The 13,072-nt window shown below is 48.3% G+C and overlaps 1 pseudogene; it reads right to left on the bottom strand.

Annotated features, from left to right (window-relative positions):
* Nucleotides 1-1,498: 1,498 nt before the first annotated feature.
* On the bottom strand, nt 1,499-1,637 carry LOC125533303 (annotated as a pseudogene).
* Nucleotides 1,638-13,072: the final 11,435 nt, after the last annotated feature.

The following is a 13,072-nucleotide window of genomic DNA, read 5'->3' as shown; positions in this document are numbered from 1 at the left end:
TTATGAGTGTTGTATGGACGCAAGTTTGGCCAACAGGCACACCCAAAGACACAGAGAGATGAGTAGTTGGGTTTTTCGTGACACAACTTTTCAAGAGGTGTTTGAAAGTTGATGACTTTACTTGGTAGTCTGTTGATGAGATAGGTAGACGCAATGAAGGCCTCGTCCCAAAATTTGAGAGGCATGCATGCTTGGGCTAAAAGAGAGAGGCCAACTTCGACAATATGTCGATGTTGACGCTCTGCTGACCCGTTTTTCTGGTGTGCATGGGGGCAGGAAACATGATGAGATATGCCAACTTTAGTGAAAAAGGAATTTAGTTTTACATATTCTCCACCCCAGTCGGTTTGGAGAGCGAGAATTTTACGATCAAACTGTCTTTCAACAAGGTTTTGAAAGTCATGAAATTTTTGAAAAACTTCTGACTTTGTTTAATTAGGTAGATCCATGTGAACTTACTGAAATCATCGATGAAGCTCACATAGTATTTCTTTCTACCTACGGATTCAACTGCTGGCCCCCATACATCAAAGAAAATAAGTTCCAAAAGAAATTTTGATTCACTTATTGATTTCGAATAAGGCAACTGATGGCTTTTGCCTCGCTTACAAGAATCACAAACAAATTCATCAACTAACTTAACACATGGAAGCTTATTGTGGCTAATTATTTTGCTAACAATAGAAGATGAAGGATGCCCTAGGCGCCGGTGCCACCTATCCGGGGAGGGGGTGACATTTAGCACATGCTTCTTGGCGCCTCGTTCCATGTGTTTGACAGGGTATAATCCTCTCCTACCCCTACCTTGCAGCAGAACCCTCCTCGATCCTCGACCCTTTACAAAAAAAAGAATGAGGGTGAATTTCAACAAATGTATCATTGTCAATGGCAAGTCGGCTAGCAGAGATAAGACTCTTGTCTGCCTCGAGTACATGTAGGACATCATTAAGGAGAAGATCACATTCTGGGGTAGAAATATGAGATTGACCAATATGAGCTATAGTCATACCTCAACCACTCGCCGTGTGTATCTGATCTTCTCCAGTGTACCGGTCTCGAACCGTGAGCTTCTCTAGATCACCTGTGATGTGGTTTGTAGCACCACTATCCAGGTACCAGTTGGTGTCGACTCCGTATTGGGGAGCCGCAATGTTTTTCGAGCGCTTCTCTCCCCCTTGGTATGAGGAGTCATAGCGCTTCCAACACTTCCATGCTACGTGCCCTATCTTGCCGCAGATCTGACAGGTCGGCTTGGCAGAGGGATTGTTGGAGTAGTTCCCACCGCCGCCGCCGTTGCCATTGTTGCCCCCATTCCCACGGTTTGGTGGGTTGGGTGACTTGGGGAAGTTGCCACGGGCGCGGTCACCACCGCCGCCAGCCTGTTTGTTGGGGAAGATCCGGCCGCGGTCACCACCGCCGCCGTTGTTCTTGTTGAAGCGGCCACGAGTCGCGGCGTTTGCAGATGACTGAGAGGATCCGCCGCGCAGACTCATGCGAGTCTCGAAGCTCAGCAGCTGTGAATACAGCTCCGTGACGGCGACTGGTTCGACCCTGGAGCACATGGCCGAGACCACCGGGTCGAACTACTCATCGAGTCCAGTGAGGATGTGAGAGACAACATCCTCTTCATCAACCTTCTTCCCTGAAGCCATTAGTTCATCACACAAAGCTCTAATCTTACCAACGTAATTAGTGATGCTGTTATTGCCCTTCTGGAGGTTCGCCAACGTGATCCGGACGTTGACCGTCCTTGCACGCGTGTGAGAGGCGAGCATGCCTTGCACCGTGTGTCGTGGTTCTAAGTCTGATAGTAGAATAGGGGGTAGGAATGTAGAGGCAAGATCCTAGCTATGGAGGAGTTGTAGACGCAAGTTTTACGAGTTCAGGCCCTTCTCGGAGGAAGTAATAGCCCTATGTCTCGGAGCCCGGAGGCGGTCGGCTGGATTATAAGCGTGTGAGTTACAGGGGGTGCGAACCCTTGTCCTAGAGGAGGGGGGTGGCTTATATAGAGTGCGCCAGGACCCTAGCTTCCCTCCGTTACACAGGGTTCAATGTTCATAAAGGAGGAGCGTTACAGGTAACGTCCATAGTAAAGTGCTACAAATGATCATTAAATATATGAGTAAATGCCCGACCGTTGCCGTGCAGAGCGGCTTTAGGTCTTCTTTTCGTCGAGTGGTTCGATGGTCGAGTGACTTGGATAAATTGGGATCATCGAGTGGATGGTAAGTCGAGTGGATTTCTCGACATCTTTGCCGGATCCCTTCTTCTGATTCTTGAACTTATTCATTCTTAGGACAAGGACCTTGGGTAGGACGTATAGGTCAGGCCTATTACCCTACCCTAGGTTTGTGTCCACATCATTAGCCCCCGAATGGATCGAGGTTTGAGTGAAAAAGAAGGATGAAGTTGACCTTGCTTTTAATCTTGATTGTCTTGTCTTTGTCTCCAAGTGGAGGTCAGTTGTTTAGAACTTCAGCTTCGTTTCAGTCGCCTTGATCGATTCAGAAATTGCCGACTGGTTTGTACTGCTGCATCTATCGAATGATATCTCTGACATGAAATCTTTGGCGTGACCGGTTGCAAAGGATCCCGGATTTCCCGGGATTCGAAATTTTGGTGGAAACGCGCCAGGCGGAGCACCCCGCGGTAAGTGGAGTAGATAAATAGGACTTCTCGATTTCTGCGCCACCTTTTTCGCCACATATTTCGTGTGCAACTATTGGGGGGATTTGACAGGATCGCTCGGGCCCACGCGTCAGCCACTCGGAGGTAGGCCTTCAAAAGCGGCGAGGCCGAAGCGTTTGCACTGTGCGTGCCCATTCTCCTTCTTCTTCCTCTCGCATCTCCGCTTTGCCCAGACCAATCTCTCTCGACACCGTCGCTCCGCCGCCATGGGGAAGGACAAAATGGCGGCGCTAGAGCATGCGAAGAAGGCGACAGGGGCGGCGAAGAGTAAGAAAATGAATCGGGGGTCTTCGTCGCGCTTGGGGTTGCCGTCGGGTAGGATCCAGGGAGACTGGATCCGATCTTCGCTTCGGCAGGAGGACTTGGATGATATGGCCGAGCTAGGGCTGATCGTCCATAAGTCTGCACGCCTGCCGAAGGGAGAAACGGAGCCACAACCGCGGCCGGGTGAGTGTGTCTTGCTCGCCACCCACATCGACCGTGGTTTTTCGCTTCCCCCGCATTTTGGGGATCGTTGCAGAAATTAAAAAAATTCTAGGCATCACCAAGATCAATCTATGGAGTCATCTAGCAACGAGGGAGAGGGGAGTGCATCTACATACCCTTGTAGATCGTGAGCGGAAGCATTCAAGAGAACGGGGTTGATGGAGTCGTACTCGTCGTGATCCAAATCACCGATGACCGAGCGCCGAACGGACGGCACCTCCGCGTTCAACACACGTACGGTTGGGAGAGACGTCTCCTCCTTCTTGATACAGCAAGGGAAGGAGAGGCTGATGGAGATCCAGCAGCACGACGGTGTGGTGGTGGAAGTAGCGGGATACCGGCAGGGCTTCGCCAAGCGTAAGCGGGGAGAAAGAGGTGTCACGGGAGGGAGGGAGGCGCCAGGGGCTTGGGGTGCGGCTGCCCTCCCTCCCCTCCACTATATATAGGGGCCAGGGGGCGCCGGCCACCTTGTAGATCCCATCTAGGGAGGGGCGGCGGCCTAGGGGGGAACTTGCCCCCCAAGTTTGGTGGGGTGCCCCCACCCCAGGGTTTCCAACCCTAGGTGCAGGAGGAGGCCCATGGGGGGCGCACCAGCCCACCAGGGGCTGGTTCCCTTCCCACTTCAGCCCATGGGGCCCTCCGGGATAGGTGGCCCCACCCGGTGGACCCCCGGGACCTTTCCGGTGGTCCCGGTACAATACCGATGACCCCCCGAAACTTTCCCGGTGGCCGAAACTGGACTTCCTATATACAAATCTTTACCTCCGGACCATTCCGGAACTCCTCGTATCGTCCGGGCGGATCTCATCCGGGACTCCGAACAACTTTCGGGTAACCGCATACTAATATCTCTACAACCCTAGCGTCACCGAACCTTAAGTGTGTAGACCCTACGGGTTCGGGAACCATGCAGACATGACCGAGACAACTCTCCGGTCAATAACCAATAGCAGGATCTGGATACCCATGTTGGCTCCCACATGTTCCACGATGATCTCATCGGATGAACCACGATGTCGAGGATTCAATCAAATCCGTATTCAATTCCCTTTGTCTATCGGTATGATACTTGCTCGAGATTCGATTGTCGGTATCCCAATACCCCGTTCAATCTCGTTACCGGCAAGTCTCTTTACTCGTTCCGTAACACATCATCCCGTGACCAACCCTTAGTCACATTGAGCTCATTACGATGATGTCTTAGCGAGTGGGCCTAGAGATACCTCTCCGTCATACGGAGTGACAAATCCCAGTCTCGATTCGTGCCAACCCAACAGACACTTTCAGAGATACCCGTAGTGCACCTTTATAGTCACCCAGTTACATTGTGACGTTTGGCACACCCAAAGTATTCCTACAGTATCCGGGAGTTGCACAATCTCATGGTCTAAGGAAATGATACTTGACATTAGAAAAGCTCTAGCAGACGAACTACACGATCTTGTGCTATGCTTAGGATTGGGTCTTCTCCGCACATCATTCTCCTAATGATGCGATCCCGTTATCAATGACATCTAATGTCCATAGTTAGGAAACCATGACCATCTGTTGATCAACGAGCTAGTCAACTAGAGGCTTACTAGGGACATGTTGTGGTCTATGTATTCACACATGTATTACGATTTCCGGATAACACAATTATAGCATGAACAATAGACAATTACCATGAACAAGGAAATATAATAATAACCATTTTATTATTGCCTCTAGGGCATATTTCCAACAGTCTCCCACTTGCACTAGAGTGAATAATCTAGTTACATTGTTATGAATCGAACACCCATAGAGTTCTGGTGTTGATCATGTTTTGCTCGAGGAAGAGGTTTAGTCAACGGATCTGCGACATTCAGGTCCGTATGTACTTTACAAATATCTATATCTCCATTTTGAACATTATCACGAATGGAGTTGAAGCGACGCTTGATATGCCTGGTCTTCCTGTGAAACCTGGGCTCCTTGGCAAGGGCAATAGCTCGAGTGTTGTCACAGAAGAGAGTCATCGGGCCCGACGCATTGGGAATAAGTCCTAGGTCGGTAATGAACTCCTTCACCCAGATTGCTTCTTGTGCTGCCTCCGAGGCTGCCATGTACTCCGCTTCACATGTAGATCACGCCACAACGCTTTGCTTGCAACTGCACCAGCTGACTGCCCCACCATTCAAAATATACACGTATCCGGTTTGTGACTTAGAGTCATCCAGATCTGTGTCGAAGCTAGCATCGACGTAACCCTTTACGACGAGCTCTTCGTCACCTCCATAAACGAGAAACATATCCTTAGTCCTCTTCAGGTACTTCAGGATATTTTTGACCGCTGTCCAGTGTTCCATGCCGGGATTACTTTGGTACCTTCCTACCAAACTTACGGCATGGTTTACATCGGGTCTGGTACACAGCATGGCATACATAATAGACCCTATGGCCGAGGCATAGGGGACGCCACTCATCTTTTCTCTATCTTCTGTCGTGGTCAGGCATTGAGCCGTGCTCAATCGCACACCTTGCAATACAGGCAAGAACCCCTTCTTGGACTGATCCATATTGAACTTCTTCAATATCTTGTCAAGGTACGTACTTTGTGAAAGACCAATGAGGCGTCTTGATCTATCTCTATAGATCTTGATGCCTAATATATAAGCAGCTTCTCCAAGGTCCTTCATTGAAAAACACTTGTTCAAGTAGGCCTTTATGCTTTCCAAGAATTCTATATCATTTCCCATCAATAGTATGTCATCCACATATAATATGAGAAATGCTACAGAGCTCCCACTCACTTTCTTGTAAACGCAGGCTTCTCCATAAGTCTGCATAAACCCAAACGCTTTGATCATTTCATCGAAGCGAATGTTCCAACTCCGAGATGCTTGCACCAGCCCATAGATGGAGCGCTGGAGCTTGCATAACTTGTTAGCATTCTTAGGATCGACAAAACCTTCCGGCTGCATCATATACAATTCTTCCTTAAGAAAGCCGTTAAGGAATGCCGTTTTGACGTCCATTTGCCATATCTCATAATCATAGAATGCGGCAATTGCTAACATGATTCGGACGGACTTCAGCTTCGCTACGGGTGAGAAAGTCTCATCGTAGTCAACCCCTTGAACTTGTCGATAACCCTTAGCAACAAGCCAAGCCTTATAGATGGTCACATTACCATCCACGCATGTCTTCTTCTTAAAGATCCATTTATTTTCTATCGCTCGCTGATCATCGGGCAAGTCTATCAAAGTCCATACTTTGTTATCATACATGGATCCTATCTCGGATTGCATGGATTCAAGCCATTTGTTGGAATATGGGCCCGCCATCGCTTCTTCATAGTTCAAAGGTTCACCGTTGTCTAACAACATGATTTCCAGGACAGGGTTGCCATACCACTCTGGTGCGGAACGTGTCCTTGTGGACCTACGAAGTTCAGTAGGATCTTGATCCGAAGTACCTTGATCATCATCATTAACTTCCCCTCTAGTCGGTGCAGGCACCACAGGAACATCTTCCTGAGCTGCGCTACTTTCCGTTTCAAGAGGCAGTACTTCATCAAGCTCTACTTTCCTCCCACTTACTTCTTTCGAGAGAAACTCTTTCTCCAGAAAGGATCCGTTGTTGGCAACAAAGATCTTGCCTTCGGATCTGAGGTAGAAGGTATACCCAATGGTTTCCTTAGGGTATCCTATGAAGACGCATTTTTCCGACTTGGGTTCGAGCTTTTCAGGTTGAAGTTTCTTGACATAAGCATCGCATCCCCAAACTTTTAGAAACGATGGCTTAGTTTTTTTCCCAAACCATAATTCATACGGTGTCGTCTCAACGGATTTCGACGGAGCCCTATTTAAAGTGAATGCGGCAGTCTCTAAAGCATAGCCCCAAAATGAGAGCGAGAGATCGGTAAGAGACATCATAGATCGCACCATATCCAATAGAGTGCGATTACGACGTTCGGACACACCATTACGCTGAGGTGTTCCAGGCGGCGTGAGTTGTGAAACTATTCCACATTTCCTTAAGTGCGTGCCAAATTCGTGAGTCAAATATTCTCCCCCACGATCTGATCGTAAGAACTTGATTTTCCTGTCACGTTGATTCTCAACCTCACTCTGAAATTCCTTGAACTTTTCAAAGGTCTCAAACTTGTGTTTCATTAAGTAGACATACCCATATCTACTCAAGTCATCAGTGAGGGTGATAACATAACGATAGCCACCGCGAGCCTCAACACTCATTGGACCGCACACATCAGTATGTATGATTTCCAATAAGTTGGTTGCTCGCTCCATTGTTCCGGAGAACAGAGTCTTGGTCATTTTACCCAAGAGGCATGGTTCACACGTGTCAAATGATTCGTAATCAAGAGACTCCAAAAGTCCATCTGCATGGAGCTTCTTCATGCGTTTGACACCAATGTGACCAAGGCGGCAGTGCCACAAGTATGTGGGACTATCATTATCAACCTTACATCTTTTGGTATTCACACTATGAATATGTGTAACATTACGTTCGATATTCATTAAGAATAAACCATTCACCAGCAGGGCATGAGCATAAAACATATCTCTCATATAAATAGAACAACCATTATTCTCGGATTTAAATGAGTAGCCATCTCGTATTAAACGAGATCCTAATACAATGTTCATGCTCAAAGATGGCACTAAATAACAATTATTGAGGTTTAAAACTAATCCCGTAGGCGGCGATCACATCGACCTTGGAACCATTCCCGACGTGCATCGTCACCTCGTCCTTCGCCAGTCTCCGCTTATTCTGCAGCTCCTGTTTTGAGTTACAAATATGAGCAACCGCACCGGTATCAAATACCCAGGAGCTACTACGAGTACTGGTAAGGTACACATCAATAACATGTATATCACATATACCTTTGGTTTTGCCGGCCTTCTTGTCCGCTAAGTACTTGGGGCAGTTCCGCTTCCAGTCACCACTTCCCTTGCAATAAAAGCACTTAGTCTCAGGCTTGGGTCCATTCTTTGGCTTCTTCCCGGCAACTGGCTTACCGGGCGCGGAAACTCCCTTGCCGTCCTTCTTGAAGTTCTTCTTACCCTTGCCTTTCTTGAACTTAGTGGTTTTATTCACCATCAACACTTGATGTTCCTTTTTGATCTCCACCTCCGCTGATTTCAGCATTGAATATACCTCAGGAATGGTCTTTTCCATCCCCTGCATATTGAAGTTCATCACAAAGCTCTTGTAGCTTGGTGGAAGCGACTGAAGGATTCTGTCAACGACCGCGTCATCCGGGAGATTAACTCCCAGCTGAGTCAAGAGGTTGTGCAACCCAGACATTTTGAGTATGTGCTCGCTGACGGACCTATTCTCCTCCATCTTACAACTATAGAACTTGTCGGAGACTTCATATCTCTCGACCCGGGCATGAGCTTGGAAAACCATTTTTAGCTCTTGGAACATCTCATATGCTCCGTGCTGCTCGAAACGCTTTTGGATCCCTGGTTCTAAGCTGTAAAGCATGCCGCACTGAACCAGGGAGTAATCATCAACACGGGTCTACCAAGCGTTCATAACGTCTTGGTTTGCTGGGGCTGGTGCATCACCTAGCGGTGCTTCAAGGACATATGCTTTCTTGGCAGCTATGAGGATGATCCTCAAGTTCCGGACCCAGTCCATATAGTTGCTACGATCGTCTTTCAGCTTGGTTTTCTCTAGGAACGCGTTGAAGTTGAGGGCAACATTAGCGTGGGCCATTTGATCTACAAGACATATTGTAAAGATTTTAGACTAAGTTCATGATAATTAAGTTCATCTAATCAAATTATTTAATGAACTCCCACTCAGATAGACATCCCTCTAGTCATCTAAGTGATACATTATCCGAGTCAACTAGGCCGTGTCCGATCATCACGTGAGACGGACTAGTCATCATCGGTGAACATCTTCATGTTGATCGTATCTTCTATACGACTCATGTTCGACCTTTCAGTCTTCCGTGTTCCGAGGCCATGTCTATACATGCTAGGCTCATCAAGTCAACCTAAGTGTATTGCGTGTGTAAATCTGTCTTACACCCGTTGTATTCGAACGTTAGAATCTATCACACCCGATCATCACGTGGTGCTTCGAAAAAACGAACCTTCGCAATGGTGCATAGTTAGGGGAAACACTTTCTTGAAATTATTGCGAGGGATCATCTTATTTAAGCTACCGTCGTTCTAAGCAAATAAGATGTAAAACATGATAAACATCACATGCAATCAAATAGTGACATGATATGGCCAATATCATTTTGCTCCTTTTGATCTCCATCTTCGGGGCGCCATGATCATCATCGTCACCGGCATGTCACCATGATCTCCATCATCATGATCTCCATCATCGTGTCTTCATGAAGTTGTCTCGTCATCTATTACTTCTACTACTATGGCTAACGGTTTAGCAATAAAGTAAAGTAATTACATGACGTTTATCTTGACACGCAGGTCATAAATAAATTAAGACAACTCCTATGGCTCCTGCCGGTTGTCATACTCATCGACATGCAAGTCGTGATTCCTATTACAAGAACATGATCAATCTCATACATCACATATATCATTCATCACATCCTTTTGGCCATATCACATCACATGGCATATGCTGCAAAAACAAGTTAGACGTCCTCTAATTGTTGTTGCAAATTTTTACGTGTCTGCCATAGGTTTCTTAGCAAGAACGTTTCTTTCCTACGCCAAAACCACAACGTGATATGCCAATTTCTATTTACCCTTCATAAGGACCCTTTTCATCGAATCCGATCCGACTAAAGTGGGAGAGACAGACACCCGCTAGCCACCTTATGCAACTAGTGCATGTCAGTCGGTGGAACCTGTATCACGTAAGTGTACGTGTAAGGTCGGTCCGGGCCGCTTCATCCCACGATGCCGCCGAATCAAGATAAGACTAGTAACGGCAAGTAAATTGACAAAATCGATGCCCACAACAACGTGTGTTCTACTCGTGCATAGAAACTACGCATAGACCTAGCTCTGATACCACTGTTGGGGATCGTTGCCGAAATTAAAAAAATTATACGCATCACCAAGATCAATCTATGGAGTCATCAAGCAACGAGGGAGAGGGGAGTGCATCTACATTCCTTTGTAGATCGCGAGCGGAAGCGTTCAAGAGAACGGGGTTGACGGAGTCGTACTCGTCGTGATCCAAATCACCTATGACCGAGCGCCGAACGGACGGCACCTCCACGTTCAACACACGTACGGTTGGGAGAGACATCTCCTCCTTCTTGATCCAGCAAGGGAAGGAGAGGTTGATGGAGATCCAGCAGCACGACGGCCTAGTGGTGGAAGTAGCGGGATCCCGGCAGGGCTTCGCCAAGCGCAAGCGGGGAGGAAGAGGTGTCACGGGAGGGAGGAAGGCGCCAGGGGCTTGGGGTGCGGCTGCCCTCCCTCCCCTCCACTATATATAGGGGCCAGGGGGGCACCGCCCCCCTTATAGATCCCATCTAGGGAGGGGCGGCGGCTTAGGGGGGAACTTGCCCCCCAAGTTTGGTGGGGCGCCCCCTACCCCCAGGGTTTCCAACCCTAGGCGCAGGAGGAGGACCATGGGGGGCGCACCAGCCCACCAAGGGCTGGTTCCTTTCCCACTTCAGCCCATGGGGCCCTCCGGGATAGGTGGCCCCACCCGGTGGACCCCCGGGACCCTTCTGGTGGTCCCGGTACAATGCCGATGACCCTCGAAACTTTCCCGGTAGCCGAAACTAGACTTCCTATATTCAAATCTTTACCTCCGGACCATTCTGGAACTCCTCGTAACATCCGGGCGGATCTCATCCGGGACTCCGAACAACTTTTGGGTAACCGCATACTAATATCTCTACAACCCTAGCGTCACCGAACCTTAAGTGTGTAGACCCTATGGGTTCGGGAACCATGCAGACATGACCGAGAGAACTCTCCGACCAATAACCACCAGCGGGATCTGGATACCCATGTTGGCTCCCACATGTTCCACAATGATCTCATCGGATGAACCACGATGTCGGGGATTCAATCAAATCCGTATTCAATTCCCTTTGTCTATTGATATGATACTTTGCCTGAGATTCGATCGTCGGTATCCCGATACCTCGTTCAATCTCGTTACCGGCAAGTCTCTTTACTCGTTCCGTAACACATCATCCCATGACCAACCCTTAGTAACATTGAGCTCATTACGATGATGTCTTACCGAGTGGGCACAGAGATACCTCTCCGTCATACGGAGTGACAAATCCCAGTCTCGATTCGTGCCAACCCAACAGACACTTTCGGAGATACCTGTAGTGCACCTTTATAGTCACCCAGTTACGTTGTGACGTTTGGCACACCCAAAGTATTCCTACAGTATCCGGGAGTTTCACAATCTCGTGGTCTAAGAAAATGATACTTGACATTAGAAAAGCTCTAGCAGACGAACTACACGATCTTGTGCTATCCTTAGGATTGGGTCTTGTCAATCACATCATTCTCCTAATGATGTGATCCCGTTATCAATGACATCTAATGTCCATAGTCAGGAAACCATGACTATCTGTTGATCAACGAGCTAGTCAACTAGAGGCTTACTAGGGACATGTTGTGGTCAACGAGGGGGGAGAGTGTTGTCTACATACCCAACGCAGACCGACTGCGGAAGCGATGACACGACGTAAAGGAAGTAGTCGTACGTCTTCACGATCCAACCGATCAAGCACCGAAACTACGGCACCTCCGAGTTCGAGCACACGTTCAGCTCGATGACGATCCCCGGACTCCAATCCAGCAAAGTGTCGGGGAAGAGTTCCATCAGCACGACGGCGTGGTGACGATCTTGATGCACTACAGCAGCAGGGCTTCGCCTAAACTCCGCTACAGTATTATCGAGGACTATGGTGGCTAGGGGCACCGCACACGGCTAAGGAATAGATCACGTGGATCAACTTGTGTGTTTCTGGGGTGCCCCTGCCTCAGTATATAAAGGAGCCAAGGGGAGGCTGCCGGCCAAGGAGGAGGGCGCAGGAGGAGTCCTACTCCTGGAGAGTAGGATCCCCCCCAATCCTAGTTGGAACTAGATTCCCGAGGGGAAAGAGGAGAGGGGGGCCGGCCACCTCTCCTTGTCCTAATAGGACTCTAGGGGAGGGGAGGCGCGCACCTTGGGCTGCCCCTTTCTCCTTTCCACTAAGGCCCATTAAGGCCCATATGGCTCCCGGGGGGTTCCGGTAACCTTCCCGGTACTCCGGTAAAATCCCGATTTCACCCGGAACACTTCCGATATCCAAACATAGGCTTCAATATATCAATCTTTACGTCTCAACCATTTCGAGACTCCTCTTCATGTCCGTGATCACATCCGGGACTCCGAACAACCTTCAGTACATCAAAATGCCATAAACTCATAATATAACTGTCATCGAAACCTTAAGCGTGCGGACCCTACGGGTTCGAGAACAATGTAGACATGACCGAGACATGTCTCCGGTCAATAACCAATAGCGGGACCTGGATGCCCATATTGGCTCCTACATATTCTACGAAGATCTTTATCGGTCAGACCGCATAACAACATACGTTGTTCCCTTTGTCATCGGTATGTTACTTGCCCGAGATTCGATCGTCGGTATCCAATACCTAGTTCAATCTCGTTACCGGCAAGTCTCTTTACTCGTTTTGTAATACATCATCTCGCAACTAACTTATTAGTTGCAATGCTTGCAAGGCTTATGTGATGTGCATTACCGAGAGGGCCCAGAGATCCCTCTCCGACAATCGGAGTGACAAATCCTAATCTCGAAATACGCCAACCCAACATCTACCTTTGGAGACACCTGTAATGCTCCTTTATAATCACCCAGTTACGTTGTGACGTTTGGTAGCACCCAAAGTGTTCCTCCGGTAAACGGGAGTTGCATAATCTC

This window comes from Triticum urartu, chromosome 1 (genome assembly GCF_003073215.2).
Source record: "Triticum urartu cultivar G1812 chromosome 1, Tu2.1, whole genome shotgun sequence".
Classification (NCBI taxonomy): domain Eukaryota; kingdom Viridiplantae; phylum Streptophyta; class Magnoliopsida; order Poales; family Poaceae; genus Triticum; species Triticum urartu.
This window is presented reverse-complemented; position numbering and strand designations above follow the sequence as displayed.